This window comes from Macrobrachium rosenbergii, chromosome 16 (genome assembly GCF_040412425.1).
Source record: "Macrobrachium rosenbergii isolate ZJJX-2024 chromosome 16, ASM4041242v1, whole genome shotgun sequence".
Lineage (NCBI taxonomy): Eukaryota > Metazoa > Arthropoda > Malacostraca > Decapoda > Palaemonidae > Macrobrachium > Macrobrachium rosenbergii.
The window spans coordinates 56,246,978-56,256,977 of NC_089756.1; the positions used below are offsets into that span (position 1 = coordinate 56,246,978).

Consider the following 10,000-nt stretch of genomic DNA (forward strand, 5'->3'; position numbering starts at 1 on the left):
TTCAGAGGAAACTTTGTTTGATGGAATTTTAAATAACTTTCAGGGTTTTCGGTAGCTGTCATCGGTGCTAATGAAGTTTGTTGATGCCTTGGGCTCAGTATCTCTAATCGAACTCTGCTGGTTCATAGAGGAAAAACGAATGACAGATGTTTACTCATTACTTTCCTTAAGAGTGGCTCTTGTTTTTATGGAACTGTACTTACTTTTACAATAAGGAATGACGAAGTCCAGCAATGTAGGGGTCTGGCAGTAGTGCTTGCGTAGGGAAAATAGTTGACTGTTTTCCCCTAGAATGGGAATTTGGGAAGCATCCATTTTCAGTGAAAATCAGGTTACTAATATGAAGTCTTTATTTTTGTCGTTTTTCTCAGTTTCCTGTAGATTTTCTAGCGTGAGAAAATTATATATATTATCACCAATGGAATCTACCTTGATGTTAAATGATACTGTCATCTGTACTGTATACCTATCAAGACCAGCTGTTATGTCTTGGAATTTAATCGCTATAATTTGTCATGAATCTCTCTCTCTCTCTCTCTCTCTCTCTCTCTCTCTCTCTCTCTCTCTCTCTCTCTCTCTCTCTCTCTCTCTCTCTCTGGTGGTCTTACCATAAAATTAGACCTTATTACCAAGCTGTAATTATTTCATAACAGTACTGTTTCTGTTGTGCAGTCCTCCTGAATATAGACGTATATTGTACCGATGTGATTAGGCCTAGAAGGTGTAATAACTTAATAATCCCTTGTAAGTTAATTTCTTGATTATTTTCTAACATTTTATAGTACCCTGCGTAATAAACTGACTAATTTGCGTTCAGTGTCTTTTTCAATTCAGTGTTCAAGAGGTTACGGTTTTCTGAGGCTACCTAATTACTATTATTATTGCTTATAATTGTATTTATTTCTTTTCAGGTATGACACTCTATCCTGTAGGGAACTGTAAGTGCGGAGGTTATATGCGTATGAAAGAAAAACGTAGCTTTTGGAGCATGAGATTATGTAAAAAGGCCACCACAGGTAAGTCGTATGTGTTTGGAAATGTGGAATTAATCTAAGCGTATAGATTAGGTTAGTTACAAGGGTGTATAATTTGAAAAGAGAGAGAGAGAGAGAGAAGTTACAAAAAGTTCTAGCTAGCTGGAAAGCAGAAGTGTCCGGGTGGAGGGACCTTCATGACCATGAAGCCTAAGAGTGAGCGCAAGAGGTCAGTGGTGTTTGTGTGTGTGTTTTGTTGGTGGGGGGGGGGGGGCTGCCGATTAGAGTTTGTTTTGGTTGGGGGATGAATTTTGTTTGCCTTTTCACTAGGATTTCATTTGTGTATTAATGTAATAGCAATAATAATAATAATAATAATTATTATTATTATTATTATTATTATTATTATTATTATTATTATTATTATTATTATTATTATTAATTAGTCATAATCCCTGAAAGTTTTCATACGTATTTGAATTATTTTTTTATCACATAAACCATTTTGCATATTTCCTCTTGCATGAGCCACGACGTAAGGTTTGTATGTTACCTGTCTTTTTATTATTTTATGTTGCCATACGCTACTTCTGCAGTGTATGTTAATAGTAAATGTCATAAGTGAAAGTTACGAATTTTATGCAAGATTTTGCGTAAACTTAGTGTTCGTGTAAGTTCTTCTTGATTTATTGGAGATTGTTTATTCTTCATTGAAGGTTTGTTGGTTAATTAATTTCAAAGTTATTCCAGGCTTTATGGACTCTTGTTCACTAGAAGAATTTTTTTTTATTGCTCGTATTAACGTTTTATTTCTCAGTATGTGCGCACACATGGTATCTTCTAAACATCTTTCTCTCAATAATTTTCTAGATACTTTCTCCATGCAAGACCCTAAAGCTTCGAAAAGATGTATATGAATACAGTTCCCGTTGGAAGGGTATATATGGTCTCAATTTAACGTTCTAGAGAATCGAATTCCGATACTCCACCACTCGGCCATCAAGGAAGGTGACCGTTCAATTTGGCTTATGCATACAAAATTGCGGTGCCTTTCTAGAGCAGATAATACTGAAGGCTTCAGCACAGTATCTTCTCGCAACAGTTGTTGGAAATCGATTCCTTCGGATGTTGCATCGCGGTCCTGTATTTTTCAAAGAGAATACTCCTTATATAATTGCCTTGGGGATATCAAGCTTACGTGGAGAACATTTCCTAAATAAATACAGACAGCAGGAAGTCAAGAATTTCATATGACAAGTATTTTACACGCACTACACTATATATATATATATATATATATATATATATATATATATATATATATATATATATATATATATATATATATATATATATATATATATATATATATATACATATACATAAATGTATATATATATATAAAATATATTTATATGTGTGTATGTATGTATACGTAGATATATGTGTGTGTTTGCGTTTGAATGCATTATGTATGTGTGTTGTTAACTTCGGCTCACCAGTAAGAGACTTACGTTAGACTCTGTGGGCACAAACAGCTAGGGGCCATTTCCTGAAAAGTCCATTGTGTTTCTGTTGACATAAAAAGTAAACTATTGTACCTGGCACATAGGTATATACAGTAAATATACAGTATATATAGTTATATATACTGTATATGTGTATATTTATATATATACATATATATAATATATATATATATGTATATATATATAATATAATATAGTACATATATATATATATATATATACAGTGTATATATACATGTATATATTATACTAGCTGACCAACCCAGCGCTGCCTGGAAAAAATCTGAATAACAACCTACGAGTAGGCCCGTTAAAACTCTGAATAACAGTATACTGGCAGTGGGAGGGTAGGGGGAGGGGAAGGAGATAGGGTAGAAGGAGGGGGAAAGGGGAAAGAACTGAGAAGAAAGAGGAGGAGGGTGAATGGGGAAGGGGAGGGAAAATGTAGGGGAAGCAGATGGGGAAAGTGGAGGGGAGTGTGAATGGGAGGGGAGGAGGATGGGATAAGGGTAGGGGGAGGGAAAAGGAGGGGAAGGGGAAGCTACATTCCCCTATGGGAAAGAGTAAACGACATCGCTGAGCAAAGACAATAAACCAAAGATCTTGTACTTCTACGATCTGTTAAAAAAGTTAAGTATACCTTAGTTTAACCAGACCACTGAGCTGATTAACAGCTCTCCTATGGCTGGCCTGAAGGATTAGACATTTTACGTGGCTAAGAACCAATTGATTACCTAGCAACGAGACCTACAGCTTATTGTGGAATCCGAACCACATTATAGCGAGAAATGAATTTCTATCACCAGAAATAAATTCCTCTAATTCATCATTGGCCAGCCGGAGACTTGAACTGGGGCCTAGCAGTGTGCTAGCCGAGAACTCTACCGACTCCTCCAACGAGGAACTTTCTACAATCCGTGCTCTGGTGTGTGTGTGTGGCGGGGGGGAGTGGGGGAGGTCAGTTTCCCTTTCAGCAGTAGACGGATCTGTCAATTACGTGAAGTTCACTGCACACCAAATCGCGGAAGTTTCGTTCTTGACGGTTCTAGGTATTTTCACTTCCGGTAAACTGAAATCCGGTTTCGTTAACACCCGGTAATTTGACACCCAAAATAAATAAATAACTCATTTAGGGAAGCATATTTTTTTAAAAATCCCTAGAGCAATTACCTTACTTAGGAAATGGGAATGACAATTTGATTGTTTAGTGAGTTGAAGGCTTAATTTACATGTTTTTTTTTAATTCAAGTATATCAGTAACACTTAGTTGCATCCCAGCTCCTGGTGGCATAAAGACATTTTTTATAAGCATGTTTCGTACCATTCAGAGTACCCATGGATAAAAGAAACTCGTAGATGACTTAAATTGCATTAACGAAAGGCAGAAAACAAACGCTGATGGATCAAAAATTCATTTGAAGTATGAAATGAAGAGTTGCAAAGCACGCATACATATATTACCAGGTGCGCTTTGCAACTCTTCACATCACACTTTTCAATAAATGTTTGATCCATCAGCGTTTGTTTTCAGCCTTTCATTAATGTAATTTAAGTCATCTATGGGTTTCTTTCCTCCAAAATGTCTCTATACCGTCAGGAGCCCGGATGCAACTGCTAAATATTACTGTTATACTTGAATTAAAGGAAAATGTATATTTAAGCTAAGCCTTCAACTTAGTAAACAACAAAATTAGGTAATTTCTATTTCCTAAATAAGGTAATTGGCCTAGGCTACTTAAAAAAAATATATGCTTCCTAAATAAGCTATTTATTTGTTTTGGGTGTCAAATTACCAGGTGCTAAAGAAAGCGCATTTCAATTTGCCGGGAGTCAAAATACCGGTAGTGAAATTACCGAGATCAAAAAACCAGGAGTCTCCATTCCGGCCACCTTTCTAGATATGATGATGGTAATACCTCAAGGTACTTAAGAGTTTGTATTTTATTGCCAGTGTTTAATCAAGTTACTTTTGGCTTAAGATGAACACTGAAAAAAACGTGGTAATTTCGTCGCGAGTAATTTCTTAATGAGGGGTTAGATCTGTCACAGAAGCATTTGGTCTACTAATACGCATGCGCGGATGGTGATGAATTAGTTCTTGATCTCCAAAGTTATACCCGTACCTACCAGTTTTTTTTTTTTTTATTAAATACTTGGATATGATGATGGTAATACCACAAGATACTTAAGAATTTATATTTTCTTGGTATTGTTTAATTAAGATATGTTTGGCTGTAGGTGAACACTGAAAAAAATGTGGTAATTTCGATGTGAGTAGTTTTTTTAATGAGGGGGTAAGGCTGTCACAGAAACATTTTGTCTGTTACTACTTTTTTCCGTGGTGGGAATTGTAAATTCTGACTGGTGTGGTGGTAGAAGTTATATTTTGAATTGCATTCCTTTATGACTGAATGAGAGTAATTCCAATACAGCTAAAGATAAAAGAGTAATTCCAATACAGCTAAAGATATCTGTTTAATTTTTTGGATGTACTAAAGTACTAAACTGATTATAGGGTTTGCAGTGGGAGGAGTTCAATGAAACTATACGTCTGACAGCACCTGGAAAAAAAGGTGGAGTGTCAGGTGAAAAATGATACTTAACCCAGAAAGCACTGAAGGAAAAGGTGACCTAAAAACGAAATTTCATTTGTTTTGTCTGTGTTTGTATGTCTGTCACGGGGTAGGGGTTTGATTTTGAGTTGTAAACCTTTCCGGAGTGACATAGAGGCCGATTGCAAAATTTTGTCTGGGTCTCTCGAGCGGTTCGGATTTCTATAGAATCCAAACTAATATACAAACATTCACTTATATATATATATATATATATATATATATATATATATATATATATATATATATATATATATATATATATATATACACACACACACACACAGAGAGATCAAAATGTCAGCAGTGCTTCTTCCTTTTGGAAATTTAGTTCAGTTCTGGAGCAAGAACGCCAGTGCTAAAATCCGTTAACATCTTTGTTCTCATTAGCAACGTATTGGGCATGCTCTGTTCCCATCAAACCAGTTCCTCTTTGGAGGAGTGGTAGAGCTTTCGACTGGCAAGCTGTTGGCCCAGCGTTCGACTCTCCGAGCCGCCAAAGAAGAATTAGAGGAATTTATTTCTGGTGATAGAAATTCCTTTCTCGTCATAATGTGGTTCGGATTCCACAATAAGCTGTAGGAGTCTAATCCTTCGGGCCAGCTGTTAACCAGCTCAGTGGTCTGGTTAAACTAAGATATACTTAACTTTCCCATCAAACCTGACCTTCTCATTACAGACTCTCTTTGCATTAGGAGAATGAAACCAGAACTTGATGGTAATATACTGCCTATTCAGCTGTTCATTGAATAGCATCGTACCTACTTCAAATTTAATAAGTGCACTCTGTTACTGTAAATATTTGAGCCTTGTCATGTCTCATACCTCTTACCTGCTATTATCTTTGTATATCTCATATATCTATATGAATGAAAAAAAGTTAAGTATACCTTAGTTTAACCAGGCCACTGAGCTGATTAACAGCTCTCCTAGGGCTGGCCCGAAGGATTAGATTTATTTTACGTGACTAAGAACCAATTGGTTACCTAGCAACGAGACCTACAGCTTATTGTGGAATCCGAACCACATTATAACGAGAAATGAATTTCTATCACCAGAAGTAAATTTCTCTAATTACTGATTGGCAGGTCGGAGAATCGAACACGGGCCCAGCAGAGTACTAGTCGAGAACTGTACCAACCTGTCCAATGAAGAACTTATATGTATGAAAATTAAGACTGTTTAGAAGTTTTATATTTTTATGAATGTTCATTATTCTGTATTTTCTCATCTCCCAGCCTGATGATGGGGACAGAGCGTACTCGAAGCCTTGCTAATGAGATTAAAGTCGATGTTACGGAATTTAGCACTGGTGTTCTTGTTTCTGAATAGAATATATATATATATATATATATATATATATATATATATATATATATATATATATATATATATATATATATATATAATATATGCAATGATCTATATGAATGAGAGAATATTAGCAATACTCTCTTTATTTGTTTCCTTTTTTGTACAGCGCATTATTTTACCAAGGACTAAGGTTTTCGGCACCAACAGCCGTAGGTCCCATGACATAACTCACACGGTGAAACCACTCGCTCAGTCTCGTTTGGAAAAAGTATGAATTGGGGTAGAACCATTCTTTCATCTCTTTACTCTTAAATTGATTTTATTAGCAAATCTATTTCTGATGACAAAGAAAGGTAATTGAAAGCAAGGGCTGTGGTAGTCGTTTTATTTGCCTGTTATTACCTTTATGGAAATAAAGAATTTTTTTATTCTATAACGTCATATTTACCTTTAATTGATACGGTATTCTAAGAATCGTCCCTCTCCTTTGTTGTTCGTTCAGGGTTTGTGATAGGTTTTCCTGTAAGTCCATCGAAGGCACCAATGATCTATAACTCTCTGTTTTTCCTTGAGTCGGCGACCTTTGTCCTGCCGATAATCTGTTGTGAAAATTGGTTGTTTAATCTTGAATCTTGGCACTTTATAACTTTCTTATTTATCGGAATTAGAAATTGTATTTTCGTTATTAAAATGATCATTGATAATGTTACTAGTGAAGGTAGTAGCCTACTAATGTTTTTGCAAATGTTCTTCACGGGTGCCTTCCAGCCTCGAACTTGTTAGGAAGACCCATCAGCTACCTCTACTTAGAAAGATAATGACAGGGATTTTCGTTTTGGATTTATCATGTTGCTATATACATTTATATGCATCATTTTTTTTTATAGTTTTTGTGTAAGTGCATGTGTGTTAGCATGTCCGTGTACGTGGACAAGTGTTCTGGCGTGTCTGTGGTTCGTTTAAATATTTGTATTTAGTTTTATACGTTGGGTGTGTTTTAATAACTGCGGTCGTTAAGATTTCTTGAAGCGTTTTACACACATTTTTGAATAACTGAAATGCATTTGCTACATTCTGCTGAAACTTAGTTAATCTTGACTATCTGACCGATTTAGAGTTTCCTCAACTCTTTCGTCTCATTTTTCCTTTTATTTCCTTTTGAGGTATGACAGTGTTGTTAGTTGTGGCCAAAGACGATTCTATACTCCACGCATTCATCTTATTTTATGAACAACTTTGTTGATTACCAGTGCGTTTGAAATATATATTTATCATTTCTTCAGATTGTTGTATTATCCGCAATTAATGCAGGTATTTACGTTCAAGTCTTGAAATAATGGGATGATTTTTATTTATTTCATTGATGATTTTTTAAAATGGAATATGGGGTTTTACTCCCACACTTCGAAATGCTTTTGACATCTGCAAATAGTAATGAAGTACGCAGGTAGATTCGTAAAGAGCTATTTCGACAAAATTATCCATTTATTGTGAATGTTTTCTGGTACCTTTTATTTTTTTATTATGCTTTTCGTTTTAGATCCTTGTTTAATTTTTACCAGTCCTTCGAATCTTTTTTTTTTCTTTTTCCATTCCTTTTAAAGGGCAAGAAAGCAACTTGGCATTTGCTTAGAGTCTATTTGTCAATATTCGTTCCACCTCCTGTTTTCATGATAGTCACATATTTCATATTTTTATATATTTTATTGTCTTGTCGTTCATTGGACACACAAAATTAAGACAAAAGATGAATAAGAAAACAGATCTTATATATAATGAAAATTCACTTGTAATTATAAATTATTTTAATAAATAACATAAATACGGAGAATACTGTATTGATAAAATATTCCATAACTACTGGTCGAAGATACAATCGAGTCTTGAGCAGTCAGAAACTTCATAAGATATGGAGGACTTGTTTGGCTGTCACATATTACAAATATTTCGTAAGGTATTCCAAAAATGTCAAGAAATCATGAGTCTGGAGTTAGTACAATGCCAGTAACCTGTACCATATTGACATGGGGAGAAAGTTGGAATGTCAGCCTAATAGGGGTCTTTGTTTTCCAAGGTCATGATATTATTATTGGAAAACGAGATCATTTCCAAGTTATTGTCGTTTGTATTACAGACTAGATAAGGTCTTGTTTAGGTTTTTTCCATGTAAATATTGATATAAGATATTCTTCAAATTCTTGTTAGTAATATTTCTCACTTTCAGGAATAATGAACAGCGTTTTTAACGTCATTTGCTTGAAACGAATGGCAAAGCCACTGCGGCTCTCCAGTGGTGTCTACTCTGAGGATATGCCTTCTGGGGCTTTTTCATGAATATTGAGGTTTTGATTTTAACCTTCTCTGATTTCTACACTGGGCTCTGACAAGAATCATCCGAACTTTTAGAAATGTTATAATTGTAATCAGGGAGGAAAAGAAAGCAACAATATAACTGAGACGCACAACGCAAGGTCCATAACTTTGCAATAAAATGTTTCTGATATGTGGGGATATAATTGTAGAGTAATGGCTGATGTTTGTAGAACTCCTCCTGCTTTGAAGGGGAAGGAGCCTGTGCGACCTGAAAGTTTATATTTAAAGGGAACTCGGATAACCAATGAATGACCATAGAAATGCAGAAGTCATGGACTTCGGATTTCCATCATTTCCTCTTTTTGAAATTGACTTTGCCACTTCTCGGTAATCAGCTTTTATTCATAATTCTTCATTCTTGAGACGTATTCATCGGTTATTCCTCGGTGTTGGTGACCTTGGATGTAGTAATGCTAGTTTGGTACAAATCAATCTGTCCATTCTACTTCAATATTATCGAATTGTTTCGCTCACTGCAGCTTCCTTGGGCACTAAGAATCATGGCGGGAACTTTCTAAGGGCGTACGAAATACAGAGAAACACAACTGACTAGACTGAATAAATTAATGGCAGATATTAACATCTTCCTCCGGCAGGATCTGAAAGAAAACAGAAAAAACTCTATTAATAATAATATCCTTCAATTTCCCATTGTCTGTCTGTCTGTCTGTCTGTTTGTCTATCTGTCATTGTGCCTGTCACGCTTACCCTGCTGAGTTTGTGGTTATGCTTGCAAATGATACCGGATATATTCATATATTAATTTCCTTGGTATGTAGAAGAATGATCATAATAGATGACTGTGAGCAAAGAAAACATTGTTATTTTCCATATTTATGATTATACCATTGCAAATGTTATTGGATAATCTCATATATTTATTTCAAACGCACAAAATAATTTCATTTTTAATCATTGATGGTGTTGTAATTTTCCCAGTTTTAGAAGATACCGAATTGGAGAGAATTTGTGGTTATGTAAGCAAGCTTGAAAATGAATGAAGTTTTAACAATATTATTCGTAATTTGAAGCATATCCCATACATAATTAAAATCCAAAATACATATATTTGATACATTTCATTATTACTTCAGTACGGATGGAAAGTGCTCACTCTAAATATATTTGCCGAATTGTAATTGTACTAAATAAAGTCTGTTTTTCTTGGAAAACTATGTTCAGTGTAACCCTTCATAGT

The 10,000-nt window shown here is 35.0% G+C and overlaps 2 protein-coding genes across 2 annotated transcripts in view; one reads left to right on the forward strand and one right to left on the reverse strand.

Moving 5' to 3' along the window:
• LOC136847456 (histone-lysine N-methyltransferase SUV39H1-like) overlaps positions 1-10,000 on the forward strand; it is a 933,410-nt gene that overhangs the window by 20,753 nt on the left and 902,657 nt on the right. The gene's annotated exons all lie outside the window — the stretch shown is intronic.
• Positions 8,052-10,000, reverse strand: part of LOC136847453 (uncharacterized) — a 43,377-nt gene continuing 41,428 nt past the window's right edge. Inside the window, exon 5 of the mRNA XM_067119156.1 lies at positions 8,052-9,401. The gene's annotated coding sequence lies outside the window, so the exon portion shown is untranslated. The remainder of the gene's footprint in view (positions 9,402-10,000) is intronic.